Here is a 16,776-nt window from a genome sequence, read left to right as displayed (position 1 = left end):
TTCCAGCAATCATTTCTTGAAAAGACTATCCTTTCTCCATTGAACTGCCTTTACTTATTTGTCAAAGATCAGATAACTATAAGTGCAAGTGTGTATTTCTGGACTTTGTTCCATTGATCTGTCTATTCTTTTGCCAGTACCACATTGTCTTAATCACTGCATCTTTATAGTAAGTCTTGAAGTCAGGTAATGTCAGTCCTTCAATTTTGTTCCTCTTTTTCTTTGATCCTCTCCAACAATATTGTTGGAAAAAATCAACCTAGAGTTACCAGTGAAAAAATATTAAAAAGCAAAGTCAACTTTTTCAGATGTACAAAGCTAAAAGTTTCATCACCAACATACCTGCATCTCAAGAAATTCATTAATGATTTTGAATAAATTTTATTATATAATCACATCGTATGTATTTCAAAGTTGCAGTCTTTATTTGTCATGCAGGTGTTTGGTCTGCAGACTCTACTTGTTTGGAATCCGAATCCCATGATCCTTTGTATTAACACCAAAGACTATCACAGTCCTGTGACTCACAGATTGAGAATCATTGTTTTAGAATATAAACTTCATGAGATATTAAGATATAATTCAACATCATAGGGGAGATGGATTAATTAGGATAAACGCTGGGCTATAATAATATTTAAAGAATATAGTGGCTTAAACAATATTGAACCTTACTTCTTTCTCATAAAACAATCCACTCAGGTGGACCAGGTCAGTACAGCAGATCAGGTGGTCAGGGATTCAGGCTCTTTGTTATCCTCAAAGTATTGCCCTCACTGCATGGCCAAAGAGGCTCCAACCTGTGGGAAAGGGGGAAGGTAAGGGTGAGGGTGTGTTTCCTTCAAGGGCATGACCCAAGTTACACACAAGTTTTTCAGTCACATCCTATTGGCCAGAACCTGGTCACATGGCCATGCCTTGTTGTAAAGGAAGCTAGAAAATATAGTCTTCAGCTGGGCAAGAAAAGAAGAATAAATATTTGAGAAATGATTAACAGTCTCTGCCAAAGCAAGTTAGTGATGGAGTTAAAAGTAGAAGGGGAAAAGTGCATCTGATTGGGAATTAGGAAATAGGGGTTATAGTCCTAATTCAGCCTTACTCCATTATTAACCCAAATGTTTGGCCCATGCTTCACCTGAATTACCCGTACTATCTGCACAGAGAAACTAAGTGCACTAAGTCCGCACACCACAGCTACTGCGCTCGCTTACCTCTAGAGAGTCCACGTGCTGCAACCTACAGAGCCCACGCACTCTGGAGCCCTTGAACCACAACTACAGAGCCCACACTACCTGGAGCCTGCACGCCACAACTAGAGAGAGGAAACCCACACACCACAACTAGAGGGAAGCCCGCACGCCCCAACGAAATATCCCACATGCCTCAGTGAAGATCCTGCATGCCACAACTAAGACCAGACGCAGCCAAAAACTAAAATAAACAAAATATTTTTAAAAAATGATCAACATCATACCTCCCTAAGAAACTGCAAATTAAAACGAGACACCACTGCACACCTACTAGAAACCAAAACACTGAAAAACACCAAACAGTGGTGAGAAGGTGGAGCAAAAGGAACTCTTATTCATTGCTGGTGCAAATGGAAAATGATACAGACACTTTGGAAGATAGTCTGGCAGTTTCTTATAAAACTAAATATGCTCTTACCATATGAACCTGCAATTGCACTTCTTAGTATTTATGCAAATGGGTTGAATACATGTCATGAACCTCCACATGAACGTTTATGGCAGCTTTATTCACAATTGTCCAAAATTGGGAGAAACCAAGATGTCTTTTTTTTTTTTAACATCTTTATTGGAGTATAATTACTTTACAATGGTGTGTTAGTTTCTGCTTTATAACAAAGTGAATCAGTTATACATATACATATATTCCCATATCTCTTCCCTCTTGCGTCTCGCTCCCTCCCACCCTCCCTATCCCACCCTCCCTATCCCACCCCTCTAGGTGGTCACAAACCACCTAGCTGATCTCCCTGTGCTTATGCAGCTGCTTCCCACTAGCTATCTATTTTACGTTTGGTAGTGTATATATGTCCATGCCACTCTCACTTTGTCCCAGTTTACCCTTCCCCCTCCCTGTATCCTCAAGTCCATTCTCTAGTAGGTCTGTGTCTTTATCTCTGTCTTACCCCTAGGTTCTTCATGACCTTTTCTTTTTTTTTCTTAAATTCCATATATATGGGTTAGCATACGGTATTTGTTTTTCTCTTTCTGATTTACTTCACTCTGTATGACAGACTCTAGGTCCATCCACCTCACTACAAATGACTCAATTTTGTTTCTTTTTATGGCTGAGTAATATTCCATTGTATATATGTGCCACATCTTCTTTATCCATTCATCCAATGATGGACACTTAGGTTGCTTCCATCTCCTGGCTATTGTAAATAGAGCTGCAGTGAACATCTTGGTACATAACTCTTTTTGAATTATGGTTTTCTCAGGGTATATGCTCAGTAGTGGGATTGCTGGGTCGTATGGTAGTTCTATTTGTAGTTTTTTAAGGAACCTCCATACTGTTCTCCATAGTGGCTGTATCAATTTACATTCCCACCAGCAGTGCAAGAGTGTTCCCTTTTCTCCACACCCTCTCCAGCATTTACTGTTTGTAGATTTTTTGATGATGGCCATTCTGACTGGTGTGAGATGATATCTCACTGTAGTTTTGATTTGCATTTCTCTAATGATTAATGATGTTGAGCATTCTTTCATGTGTTTGTTGGCAATCTGTGTATCTTCTTCGGAGAAATGTCTACTTAGGTCTTCTGCCCATTTTTGGACTGGGTTATTTGTTTTTTTGTTATTGAGCTGCATGAGCTACTTGCTAATTTTGGAGATTAAATCTTTGTCAGTTGCTTCATTTGCAAATATTTTCTCCCATTCTGAGTGTTGTCTTTTGGTCTTGTTTATGGTTTCCTTTGCTGTGCAAAAGCTTTTAAGTTTCATTAGGTCCCATTTGTTTGTTTTTGTTTTTATTTCCATTTCTCTAGGAGGTGGGTCAAAAAGGATCTTGCTGTGATTTATGTCATAGAGTGTTCTGCCTATGTTTTCCTCTAAGAGAAAACTCTAAGAGTTTGATAGTTTCTGGCCTTACATTTAGATCTTTAATCCATTTTGAGCTTATTTTTGTGTACGGTGTTAGGGAGTGTTTTAATCGCATACATTTACATGTAGCTGTCCAGTTTTCCCAACACCACTTATTGAAGAGGCTGTCTTTTCTCCACTGTATATTCTTGCCTCCTTTATCAAAGATAAGGTGACCATATGTGTGTGGGTTTATCTCTGGGCTTTCTATCCTGTTCCATTGATCTATATTTCTGGTTTTGTGCCAGTACCATACTGTCTTCATTACTGTAGCTTTGTAGTATAGTCTGAAGTCAGGGAGCCTGATTCCTCCAGCTCCATTTTTCGTTCTCAAGATTGCTGTATTTTAATAGGTGAGTAGATAAACAAACTGTGGTACCTCCATACAGTGGAATGTTAATCAGTGTTAAAAAAAGAAATTTGCTATTAAAAGACATGGAGGAACCTTAAAAACATACTTCTAAGTGAAAGAAACCAGTCTGAAAAGGCCACATACTGTATGACTCCAATTATATGACATTCTGGAAAAGGCAATACAATGGAGACAGAAAAAAAAATCAGTTGCCAGCGGCTTGGGTGGAGGGAAGGAAGGATAAATATTTTTTCCCTAATATCCAGTATTTGAGTGACATTATCTGTTTTACTTATTTCAGGTAGGAGCATACATCTGATCTCCGTTACTCTGTCTTGATCAGAAGTAGAAGTCCTTCCATTAATAAGTTAACAGTAACTTTGTATTATGTATTTTCTTGGTCAATATTATGTGTATTACTACTATTTTGTGGGGGAGAGTCTAGGAATTCTTTAATATTGAAGAAGGGTCCTCATGAACACTCCAACTGAAAAGTGGGCAAAGGCCAGGGACAGACAATTCATAAAAGAAGAAATTATAATAGTAAAAAATTTAAAAAGCCATTTTTCAATAAAAAAGCTTTCAACTTAAAAGATTTTTGTTTATCATACTGGCAAACATGAAAAATATAATTTTCAGTGTCGATGAAGATATGGACAATGCCATACTCTCATAAAATGAGGATAAAAACAAAATTTTTTCCAGTATTATTGAGAAATAATTGATATACATCACTGTATAAATTTAAAGTATACAGCTTGATGGTTTGATTTACATATATTGTGAAATGATTACCACAATAGGTTTAGTTGACATCCATCCTCTCCTATAGGTAAAATAAAAATTAAAAAAATTCTCTTTGTGATGAGAACTCTTAGACTCTATTCTCTTAACAACTTTCCTATATATCATAGAGCAATCTTAGCTATAGTCATCATGTTGTATATTACATCCCTAGTACTTACCTATCTTATAACTGAAAGTTTGTACCTTTTGATCACCCTCCTCCAATTTCTCCTCTTCCTACCCTTTGCTTACAGTAACCACAAGTCTGATCTCTTTTTCTGTGAGTTTGGTGGTTTTGGTTTTTTGATTTTTTTAGATTCCACATGTAAGTGAGATCATATAGTATTTGTCTTTCTCTGACTTATTTCACTTAGCATAATGCTGTCATGGTCCATCCATGCTGTTGAAAATGGTAGGGTTTCCTTGTTTTTTTATAGCTGAATAATATTTATATATATATTAAATATATATATATATATCACAACTTTTTAATACACGCTTCCACTGATGGACACTTAGGTTAGAAACAAACATTTTACACACCTTTATGGAGGGCAATTTGGCAATGCATGCAAAATGTTAATTGTACATGCCTACGATGTCACACTTCCACTTTTAGGATATTTTCCCACAGAAATAATTAGGTGAGTGTACAAAAGTGAACATTTGAAGATGAGCATCACAACACTGTTTATAATACTAAAACTTTGAAAACAGTAAATTGTCCTTCTAAAGGAAGGGCTAGTTAACTAAGTTATGGTACATTTACATATTGGAACACTGACAGCTGTTAAAAAAAAATGAGGTCAAGATGTTTTCTTTCTTTTTTTTTTTGAGTGAAAATAGCAGCTTGCACAACATCATGTGAAATATGATTCTATTTAAGTAAATATTTTATATATAACATTAAAAGCACAGGCTTTTAATGATATTCACTAAAATGTTAACAGAGGCTGTCTCTAGGGAGTCATCTCTTTTGGCTGATGTTGGAGGAGGGGAAAAGTTGCATTTTCACTTATACTGTGTGGTAATGCTTGGATTTTTTACAGTGTACATATAGAATTTTATAATTTGCAAAAATAAGATTTAAATTTTAACACTGGAAATAAGTAGAAGAGATCCTCACCTTTGAAGATGTTTGGAAATACTGGTTATATGATTTCTAAAATTCCTTATTGGTTTAATATTCTATGCTTCTAACCTCTAGGCTAACCTTTAAGATTCCTCCCAGTGCTAACAGTCTGTGGCTTCCTCCTGCTTGCTGCTGCTGTCAAGACAAATGTGAATTACTTAAGTAAAGCTGAGGCACTCCCTGATGGTGAGAGCCTTACACTGGCTCAAGTTCTACTTAGTTTTCCTCATATTTCAAGTGATTTTATTCCTGGATGACGATCTTGAGCTGGTTATGGGAACGTGCAGAAAGGCCTTGGGGGTGGAACAGCTAGATATGGTTCTAAGAAACTCTGTACTTCTTTGGGGGTCAGAGGTAGTTCAGATTTGAGTGGGAAGGGGATCATGAATTTACCTTTCATATCTATCTAGAGTTTTCTATTTTACTCTTAGGTTCAGGATATCACTACTAGGATGGCTTATTATTTGTTTAAGAAGAATTTATTGTCCCCAATTTGGTGACTCAACCATGTTTTCCTCTCAGAGCTCTTCCTCTTATGTGTTCAGGCAAGCTGAAAAGCCTTAAAATTATTTTGAATTCCTCTCTAGTAGTTTACCTCATATACTCAACTAGCCATTAAATTCTGTTTCACTGTAAGTTTATGATTCACTACAAGAAACTACAGTTTCTTTTCTAGCGTCTCTCAGCTTTTCTGTCCTTTGTTCTCAGTCTTATTTCCATTTCCATTGTCTTTCCAACCCTGGCTGTTTCTTACCTGGAACTTAAAAACTTCTTTCCAGCTAGAATTGTGTATTTACATCAGTACTAAGCCAGTTTAGATTGCTGCAATATAAGTATTTTAAGTACTTAGTTTTGTACCTGCTTTATGCTAAGAATTGCATATGTGTGTATATGATTGTGTGGGTGTTGTGGGCGATGGTGGAAGGGGGGGTGTAAAGTAATAGAAGACAGAACCAATGCCTTAGAATTACTCTTTAAGTATGAGGTTAGTTAAACTCTGCTATGATTCCCTGGCTTCAGTTGTAACTACAAAATCTTCCAAAGATTACATCAAAATCAAATGCCTGATCAAGAAATTCAAAACCTTCATCAGTCCTAATTCACCTTCCTCAGCTTCCGACACTGATTTCTGCTTGTCCTCTCTTGTTCACCAGCCCCCACGTTCATCCCCCCGCCCCTGGACTCATTCACACCAGAGTGATCACCATCCGCAACTGCCAAGGCCAAACTCTCACTGAAGGTGTCCTTCAACTCTGAGTTTAAGGTTCCCCAGCACCTTCTGGCCCTTCTCTTATCATGACCACAACTGCTGCCACAAGGTTTTCTGTATCTCCCAAATGCCTGTTAGAGTTCTCATTAAAGGCTTGCTGAAACAATCTTAATCGAAAGCTTTCTCAATCAGGAAAATAAGGACTACTGGACTTACAATCCACACCCAGCTCAAACAGTTTGTATTTTCCCACAAGAGATGTACATAGGTAATTAGGTCTTTGAAGGCAAGAACTCTGACTTCTTCATCTTGTGTGTCCCCTCCACATCTACCAGAGTGCTTTAGATGTACAATCTTAGATGTTTAATGAAAGTTTGTTGAATTAATGAATGAATCGTTTGTATATAACTAGGCCCTCTGAGGGTGGATGTCAGTTATTTCTCTTGGCTTTGTGTTGGTAAAGTCTCTCCATTAATTCTTAGCCATTTTTTTAAACCTAAATTTGACATTCAAAACTATTATTATTAGTGGGAAGCAGCCGCATAGCACAGGGAGATAAGCTCGGTACTTTGGGACCACCTAGAGGGGTGGGATAGGGAGGGTGGGAGGGAGATGCAAGAGGGAGGAGATATGAGGATATCTGTATATGTATAGCTGATTCACTTTGTTATACAGCAGAAACTAACACACCATTGTAAAGCAATTATACTCCAATAAAGATGTTTTTAAAAACCCCAAAAACTATTATTATGTAATACTGATATGGCTTGATATTCTTTGTTATAGTTTCTTCCACACTTATTTTATCCTAAAAATCATGTAAGCACTTTTTCTATAGACTATAAATGTGTGTTTCCTTCCAAATCTGTATATATGTTGAAATCTAATCCCCAAATGCGAAGGTATTTTGAGGTAGAGACTTTGGGAGGTGATTAGGTCATGAGGGCAGAGCTCTCATGAGTAGGATTGTTGCCCTCATAAAAGAAATCCCAGAGAGCTCCCTCCCTCTGTGAAAACACAGCAAGAAGAGGACCATCAATGAACCAGAGAGTTGGCTCTAACCAGACAATGAATGTGGCAGTATCTTGATCTTGGACTTCCCAGCCTCCAGAACTATGAGAAATTTCTGTTATTTACAAGCCACTCAGTCTACAGTATTCTGTTATAGCATCCCAAAGAGACTAAGACAGCTTGTGAAACATGAGCATTCTCCAGCCCTTTTGGCCCTTTTCCCTACAGAATCAGAAAATTCTGTGGAAGGTCCTGAGAATCTGTATTTTTAACACCCAACCCAGGTGATTCTTATGGCCAGAGAAATTTGGAAATCCTGTTCTGTTGAGAAACTTAATAAGTATTAGTTGAGGTTAATGGTTATCTTTGATCTTTATGCCAAATACAACTCCATGAGTATTAACTTAACGTCAGAATGCCTGAACTCCAACCTTGTTAATTACTGTCTGAGTGATTTGGGGCTAGTCCAGTGTTTCTCAAACTTGTCTGCAAATTAGAATCACAGCGTCTCTTTAAAAAATTCCAAGACCCAGGCCACAGCCAAGACCAATTAAATCTCATTCTCTAGGGCTGTGACACAGGCATCAGTATTTTCTGACGTTCCCCAGGTAACTGATTTCAACATGCAAACAAACCTGGGAATCGCTGGACTAATTTACTCTCTCTAAACCCGTTTCTTCATGAGTAAAATGTGGATAGTAACTTCCATTCTAAAATGTTACTCTAATTAGTGCATGTGAATATACTTTATAAATGATAAAAATTTATATAAACCTAATTATATTTTAGGCTTTAAAATATTTTGAATAAAAATAAACAAATATGCAGATAATAATTTTAACATTTTCTATATATTTATTTTTTAATGTTTATCATTGTGATTGTCAGTTCAACAGTTTAGCATGGTAGATTCAGCTTGCAAAGGAAACCATCATTCAGAAATTTAGGTACATTTCCTTCAGGTGGCAGTAGTTTATCTGTGGCCCAAGTTTAAAGCAGTGGTTCTCAGCTCTTACAGTGTATCAAAGTGCTCCTTGGCTGGGGTTTATCCCCAAAGATTCTGACTCAGTAGGTCTGGAGTGGGACTCCAGCAACTATAAGTTTATAAAGATCAACATGTCATTCTGTTGCCCTGTTGCTAACCGTGGTGAGTTTGCTATTTATGTTTAAGCCTTCTGCTTTAACCACAAGATTTAGTCATAAATGTTCTACTTTTTTCATGTCAGAAATACCTCTTCATTATGTAAAGTAGAAAACAATATTAGAATAGTTTAAAAAATGTTTGAAGCCATGTGGGTACCATTCCTTATTACCACTACCATTCAATCTTTATTCTAATATAACCTTACAATTTTTATTCTAATATGAAATGGCCTTCTTGATATATACTCAACCTTCCCAATGACTATGACCACTCTCTGCATTTCTAAAAATTCAAATGAGAATGTGTGTTTCCTCTGCTGGCCTGGAATCTGTCTCTCTAAGGTAGTGATTTTTCAACTTCATTGTGCATGAGTAGCACCTGAGAGGCTCATTAACAATGTACCCTCCATACCAGACCTGGTGAATTAACCTTTGGGTTGAGGCCCAAGATTTTGGATTCTAAGCTATCTCCCTAGGTTATTCCAATGCACACTAAACTTTGAGAACCATTGGCTCTATGGAACAAAGAGGCTGGGATAGCTTTGGTAAGGTACAGACACTAAGGGAGGGCTCACAGGATCCAGACACAAAACTCTGTAAGGAACTCTGTGTTCCATTCTCTCCTCCCTCCTGTGCAAACAGTGGTAAGTAACTATGTTTTTACTCAGTGACCACGAGAAGAGTTACTAAGAATTGGTTGGTGTTAGTTCACAACCTCAGGAGCTCCCCGGGTGAAATTTGAAACTGACCCACACCCCGACCCCATCCTCACCCCCACATAGAGAGAAAGGAGAGACCAAAGAAAAAGGCAGGTGACTCTATATTGGTAGGTGGCAGTTAAAGCAAGGGAACTTACGTACAAGGCTAGTCTTGGGCGGCTGCAAGATGAGCAGATGTCCTCATTTGCCCACTAGAATCTTAGGAGTACATACAGAGTACATAATGGTGCTCTGTCACATATACTGTCCAGATGGTCTCAAAAACACATAGCTCTCTCAATGCTCTGTCCTTGAAATGGCTCCCACTGTGAGAATGGTGGGTGGAATGTAAATTCCAAGGACAGGGGAGGGTGTAAGAAGCCTCCAATTGCCCAGGTCCAGCTCTTGGTTAACTGGTGGTCACATCCTCTGGTTGACCTCTTCCAACAGTTGGTAGGCTTGGAGCAGTAAGGCCTATTAACTTTTGTTGCCAATCCCAGCATGCAGCCTGGGTCAGAGAAGACACAGTAAATACTTATTGGTTTACAATGAGGAAATACTCCTTTCCCTGCTCTTTCTGTTTTCCTTTCCTTCTTCAACCTGACCTTTTCCCACCTTTGTCTTTTTTCCTGGTTTGTTGGTTTGTGGTCCATTCTTGAAGAAACATCCATCTAGAATAGATCTAGACACAAAAAGAAAAAAAAAAGCCTCTGTATCAGAAATCACATCGATAACAATTAAATCACCCAGTTCATCTTTAAATTGCACCATTAGCACATTTGGTAATTCACTTGGGTTAATTATTTTTACTGTTATATATAATTATACTTGGCCCATCTTTCATTTCATGACTATGCTTTTATTTATTTACTTTCATTTACCAGCACTTTAATACATCCTGAAGTTTCATCTGCCTATGATTTCAGGTAAACTGTGTTCTTTCTGCAAAACATACAGTAAGTGATTTCTACTAAAATATGTTAGATAGGTAGGAACATATGATATGGATGGGTCACTGAATTTTCATATTCTATATTTGATGTCTTAAAGAAACTTGAGAATTAATCATTTTTTATGTTAAATCAGTATTGAATAAGCATTAGACTCAGCCATATTTGAAGCCAGTAGAATCTTAAGACTAGACTTAAAAAAAAAGTTAGATTAGGATAAGAGCAGGCAAATTGATTATTCTTTTCCCAAATCCTTTGCTTAATACTCCAATTATATATACAGCTCTCTGCCCTCTCCCCACCATTCCCTGCTTCCGTAGACAAGTTGTGTTCTTTATTGTGGTTTGGAAAGGACTAATAATAATGGCTAGATCAGTACTGTTTAAATAAGAGCTATAATCGTATCCACACCGTCTCTATGTTTGTTTAAGCTCTGTTACTTCTCATATAAATTATGGCAATTGCCGCTCATCCCAGAACTACCCTCCCAACCCATTCTCTAGCCTGAGACTAACTAGGGTAATCTTTCTAAAGTACACATTTTGTTATTTCTCTCTTTTGCTTAAATTCTTCTGTTGGTCTCCTGTGCTGTGTTCTCTGTTGTTCTGGCCACCCAGAAAGACTTCTTTATACATGGAAATGAAATGAGATTCTTAAATTTAATACTAGAGGGCACATATGCCTGTCCTTCCTGGGGCGTGGCAGCTAAAAGAGGAGAAGCTCAAGAGCTGTCAATGGCCTTGTTCTTCACCAGGTACAGGAACCCATGGGGAGAAGCAGATATGAGAGACAGGGAGCAAGCTGCTGGTGCTATTAGAAGCCCTGGTTCAAGCTGTCCCTAACCCTTGGCTGTACCCCTTTCCTTCTAGAAGTTGGTTGTTCCGCCCTTCCTTGTCATATGAGATACCCCAGTACATTCCTATAATGTCCCTCCTTTTACCTAAGTCAGTTAGAAGTAGGTTTTTGTCATTTGCAAACAAAAGAGTTTTGGTTAGAAGAGCTTGTAAGGAAACACACAACTGCTCCTGATACATAGCAAGCACTCTGTTAGCCGTTGTCACTATGATTTGCCTGATTATCAGTGTCATCCCTGTAACATAAGGATGCGTATCTGCCCCTTAGCTTATATTAATGCAGAATTGGCACTTAAATAATGATTGGTAAAGTAATCAACATTAGTGCAATTGAAGAAAAAAAAAAAGAATAGCTTGTAAGGCCCTGCATGATATGGCCCCAGCTTATCCATTCAGTCTCCATATAAATCTTAGGAAGATGCTCAGCTGCAAGTAACAGAACACAGACAAATAGACTTAAATAATAAAGGCATTTTGTTTTCTCTTGTACCAAGAAGTGTAGACAAAGATAGTTCCAGGGATGGTTTATCAGCTCAGCTAAATGATAATGCCTTAGCTCTTCACAACTCTTTGGGTCTTTCCTTGATCACAGGATGGCAGTAGCAGCTCCAGACAGTCTTTAAGACCTATGTGAGCATCCTAGATAAGGAGGCAGAGGACAAAAGCTTTCTCCTTGGGAGGGTCTGTTTTTAGCCTGGAAAGGAAGTCTCAGCTGACTTCTTAGGTCTCATTGGCCAGAACTGGGTCACATGCCCAACCCTAGACTCATGATTGTGAAGTGAAAATTACCTTGACTCATTCTCTAACTGTCCTTAAATCCCTGGATCTGTGCCAATTATCTGAGGCTCTGTTAGCAGAGAATGGAAAGTGGGGCTGTAGCATAGCAAGAAACCATGTCTCCCACACATATATTTCCACTATCCTCCCTGTCCGTCTACTACCACCAGCACCACCACCCCAATTCTAAGAGCCAGTCTTACTGAACTGCCTTCAGTACCCCAAAATGCTATGCTCTCTGTGGTGTCTGGGTCCTTGCACGTAATTTTGCTTTGCCCAGAACACACTCTCTTTCCTTCATTTACTAACATCTTGGTCTGCATGGCTCATACTTCTTCCTTTAGGCCTCAGTTTACATATCACTTCCTTTGGAAAGTCTTCCCTGACCCCCAACACCCCCGATACTCCAGCACCCTCTTGTTAGTCCTGTCTTAGACCCTGCCAAACTACAGATCTTCCTCGACTTATGATGGGTCTTGATGCGGTTGCGTCCCGATGAACCCACTGTAAGCTGAAAGTATTGTAAGTCGAAAATGCATTGAATACACCTAAACTACCGAATATCATAGCTTAGCCTAGCTTACCTGAAACGTGCTCAGAATGCTTGCATTAGTCTACAGTTGGGCAACATCATCTAACACAAAGCCTATTTGATAACAATGTCTTGAATAACTCATGTAACTTATTGAATACTATACTGAAAGTAAAAAACACAGTGGTTGTCTGGGTTAGAATGGTTGTGATTGCGTGACTGACTGGGAGGTGCCCGATGTCGTGAGAAAGTATCATACATCATACCGAACATCGCCAGCACAGGAACAGATCAAAATTCAAAATTCGAAGCATGGTTTCTACTGAATGTGTATCACTTTTGCACCATCATAAAGTGGAACTAACGTAAGTTGGGGACAATCTGTATATTGTAATTTTACGTCTACTTATTTATAATCCCTACTAGACTGTAACTTTTTAAAATAAATTTATTTATTGATTTATTTGGCTGTGTTGGGTCTTCATTTCTGTACGAGGGCTTTCTCTAGTTGCGGCGAGCGGGGGCCACTCTTCAACGCGGTGCGCAGGCCTCTCACTGTCGTGGCCTCCCTTGTTGCGGATCACAGGCTCCAGACGCGCAGGCTCAGTAGCTGTGGCTCACGGGCCCAGTTGCTCCGCGGCATGTGGGATCTTCCCAGACCAGGGCTCGAGCACGTGTCTCCTGCATTGGCAGGAACATTCTCAAACACTGCACCACCAGGGAAGCCCTAGACTGTAATCTTTTGATGGCTTATTGGCTGAGTCTTATTTCTCTATGACCTCACCTAGAACCTGTACCTAGTAGGTGATCAATAGATACTTGTAGAAGTAAATGAAGTGAAGCAATTTTGGGGTGCACTCAAAAACATATGTTAAGGGCTTCCCTGGTGGCGCAGTGGTTGAGAGTCCGCCTGCCGATGCAGGGGACACGGGTTCGTGCCCCAGTCTGGGAAGATCCCCCATGCCACGGAGCGGATGGGCCCATGAGCCATGGACCCGGAGCCTGCGCGTCCGGAGCCTGTGCTCCGCAACGGGAGAGGCCACAACAGTGAGAGGCCTGCATATCGCAAAAAAAAAAAAAAAAAAAAAAGTTAAAACCACTTAAAAAAAGTAATAGGGACATAGATATTAATTTACTTCTGATTTTTCTTAAAGGGAATAGACAAAAGAGTGGTTTGTTAAAAAAAAATTCCTTAAAGACATTTAGATTTAAAAGTCTTAGCTTTGGTGGCTTCCAAAGAAAGAGAATGGCAAAAGATGATTTCTAGTTCAGGCAGGGTGATACTTATTTTGCTTGTCTCACACAAAAGCTAAAGATTCTAAGAGTTTTTGAATGTTTTTTAAATAGTTTTCCAAGCGGGCATATTTTTGCATATGCATTCATAACATAGAAACTAAATGTAGCTAATGAATTTACTTGAATTTTATAAGATGCTATCTTATTCTGTAACTACTTTCTACCATTAGGAAAAAGCAATAATGTGACATGACAAGACACTTTCAATTTCTTTTGTAAGCAGATAAGTTTAAATAAGGAATGAATGAATGAATGAATGAAATAAAGTGGGAAAAAATATGACCAAGTTTGATTACTATAATAGAGCAGCACCTTGAAAATTTAGCACTTTGAAGTTAAATATTGAGTTTGTAAATTTATATGAGGTAGTGAAACATTCATTCACAATATTTTTTTTTTTTTTTTTTTTTTTGCGTTACGCGGGCCTCTCACTGTTGTGGCCTCTCCCGTTGAGGAGCACAGGCTCCGACGCACAGGCCCAGCGGCCACGGCTCACGGGCCCAGCCGCTCCGCGGCATGTGGGATCTTCCTGGACCGGGGCACGAACCCGTGTCCCCTGCATCGGCAGGCGGACTCCCAACCACTGCGCCACCAGGGAAGACCCCACAATATTTTTTAAAAGAGAATTTACCAGGCACAGTGAGTTGGGGCCTGTTCGGATTTTAAACACAGTATTGCCACTTTTGGGTGTCATACTGTGACCTTTTTCTGGGTGACACCCCAAAAGCTGTCCATTTGGAGTGGGGCCCAAAGTGGGAGGGGGCTGTCCAGCCTATCCTAGCAGCAAGGCAAGCATCTCTGCCTTGGCTCTTGTGAGCTAGTGAATCCAGTGCTGCTGAAATAGTCTGTGGCCCATGCAAAAGCTGTATGGAGCCCAGGACAAGCCCCAGCAAGACCACCGCAGAGGAGACCTTTTGTGTTCGGGAAAATGCAAAGGCTACTTTTATCAAGCGACTCTTCATTGAGAAATGAGTCCTGGCTTATTGCTAGTTTCACGTAGAGACTGAATCACTCAACCATCTGGCATAAGATGGCCATGGTACCGCAATGCCTGACATGAAATAGTGTTGTCTCAGACACTTAGCATAAAGCCAGGCATTCCCAGAAGTAATCCACATCAAGTGGGTTGCGATGGAAGAGAAACCTATGAGGCTGAGTCTATGAGAAGCCTGAAGACACAGGTAAACTGTATGAGCAGGTAGCTGCACTTCCATATTACTCTTTCTTCCTCATGACTCCTGGGGAGTTTCCTATGACTAGTGGACCAGGGACAGAGTAACTTGAACCTGGTGTACAGATGGCTTTGCATGATACGCTGGCACCAGACAGATGAGAGGAAGTGCTGCTGTTCCTCAGGGTGGCCCTGAACTACATTTGAGAAGGGAAATGCTTACAGTAGTTAAATTCTGAGCAGTAATTTTATGTTCACTTTGTCTAGAAGGAAACATTTTATTGTCTACTTTGCCTAAGGTCAGGATCTACACTGATTCTTAAGCACAGAGGTGCTCAGAGGTGAGCACAGGGGTGATATTCAAAATCTGTAACAAGAAAGGCAATTGGAATCTATCACTGAAACTGGGGCTGAAGAACCCCTGTTGTGCCCGATGTTAACCCTTTTATTGCTGAATTGTAGGGAGTCAGAGATGTCTCTGAGGAAAGAACCAGACTGACTTGGGCAATGGTGGATATACTGGGGCAGGGGGCTTGGGACAGTGGCAGTATTTTAGAAATGCTTAGGGTTGAATGAGTACATACTGGGTAATTTTGTTGTTCTCGTCTGACTAGATGGTGGGACTTAGAAGGATCAAGACTGGAGAACTGATGACAAGAAGGTTTTAGGGGAGGATGGATGGACCTTTCAGAATGGGCCCAGAGTGTGAGAATATCTGTGTTCATGTGAATGCTCACTAGGCGGCCTGCATTATTAAGAGGTTCTTAATAACCAGGAGAACCAAATGACTCCTTCTATGGGAGCCAGTCATCCTCCTTCTCCAGCTAGTCTATTGGTTCATGGATATAACAGCTATGATGGCCAGCATGGAGGTAATGCTTGGAGTCAACAACATAAATTTCCTTTCAACAAAACTGATTCATATACTGTTAGCAACAGTGACTAGCAATGTGCTTCTAGGGGACCTGATCTACTACCCTGTGGCAGATAAATTATTTTGAGCTGGAAATGCCCTTTCATCATGGAGGAGCAGCATTTATCATCACTGGAATAGTCTTTCTGGATTTGGATTCTCTTTCCCTGCTTACATGCCTCTAAAGCATCACAGAATTCCATACATGGCTTCTGACCAATGAACTCACTGCATCACAAAACAAGCAAGGCAATAGGCTACTAACTGCCTGGCCTTACTGTATAGATATCCAATCACCCTGATGAAGCTAGACTTCATTGGAAACTTAGCCACAACACTATCTAAGTAGTCCCTTGTGACATTGGTGTGCTCTGGTGTAGGATGTAGAACATGAGCAGAACCAGTGACCAATATGTTTGATATTCTTTTCATAGCCAGAATGCAACCTAGGACCTAGGAGTGAAGACACCTCTTATACTACAGCTACTCTTTCACTTTCAGAGTTTTGGCTTTAATTCTTCAAAATTATTTCTTTAACTCTTTAGTGTAAGGAAATCAGTATTCATTGAAGGGATGCTTCATCTAAGGGTTAAAAAAAGTGTAGGTTTTATTGAATTGGGAGCTGAAACTGCCACCTAGATATGTTAGATTCTTTGTGCTATCAGGGCAAGGATCCTTGGCAAGCTGTGGCATTGGCTGAAAGCCAGGAGAACTTGGAACAAGTTGAGAAGAAATCTATCTTATAAGTCAGCAGCATTCTTGTGCATGCCCGCAGAATGGGGGACTTGCACCAGTATTTGCTTGCTAAGTGTGCTATTTATTCTCGTGTTTCCTTTTAAAA

The sequence above is a fragment of the Monodon monoceros genome, unplaced genomic scaffold (assembly GCF_005190385.1).
Source record: "Monodon monoceros isolate NGI ecotype Baffin Bay Population unplaced genomic scaffold, NGI_Narwhal_1 Super_Scaffold_2, whole genome shotgun sequence".
Taxonomy (NCBI): Eukaryota; Metazoa; Chordata; class Mammalia; order Artiodactyla; family Monodontidae; genus Monodon; species Monodon monoceros.
Note: the sequence above shows the minus strand (reverse complement) of the source record.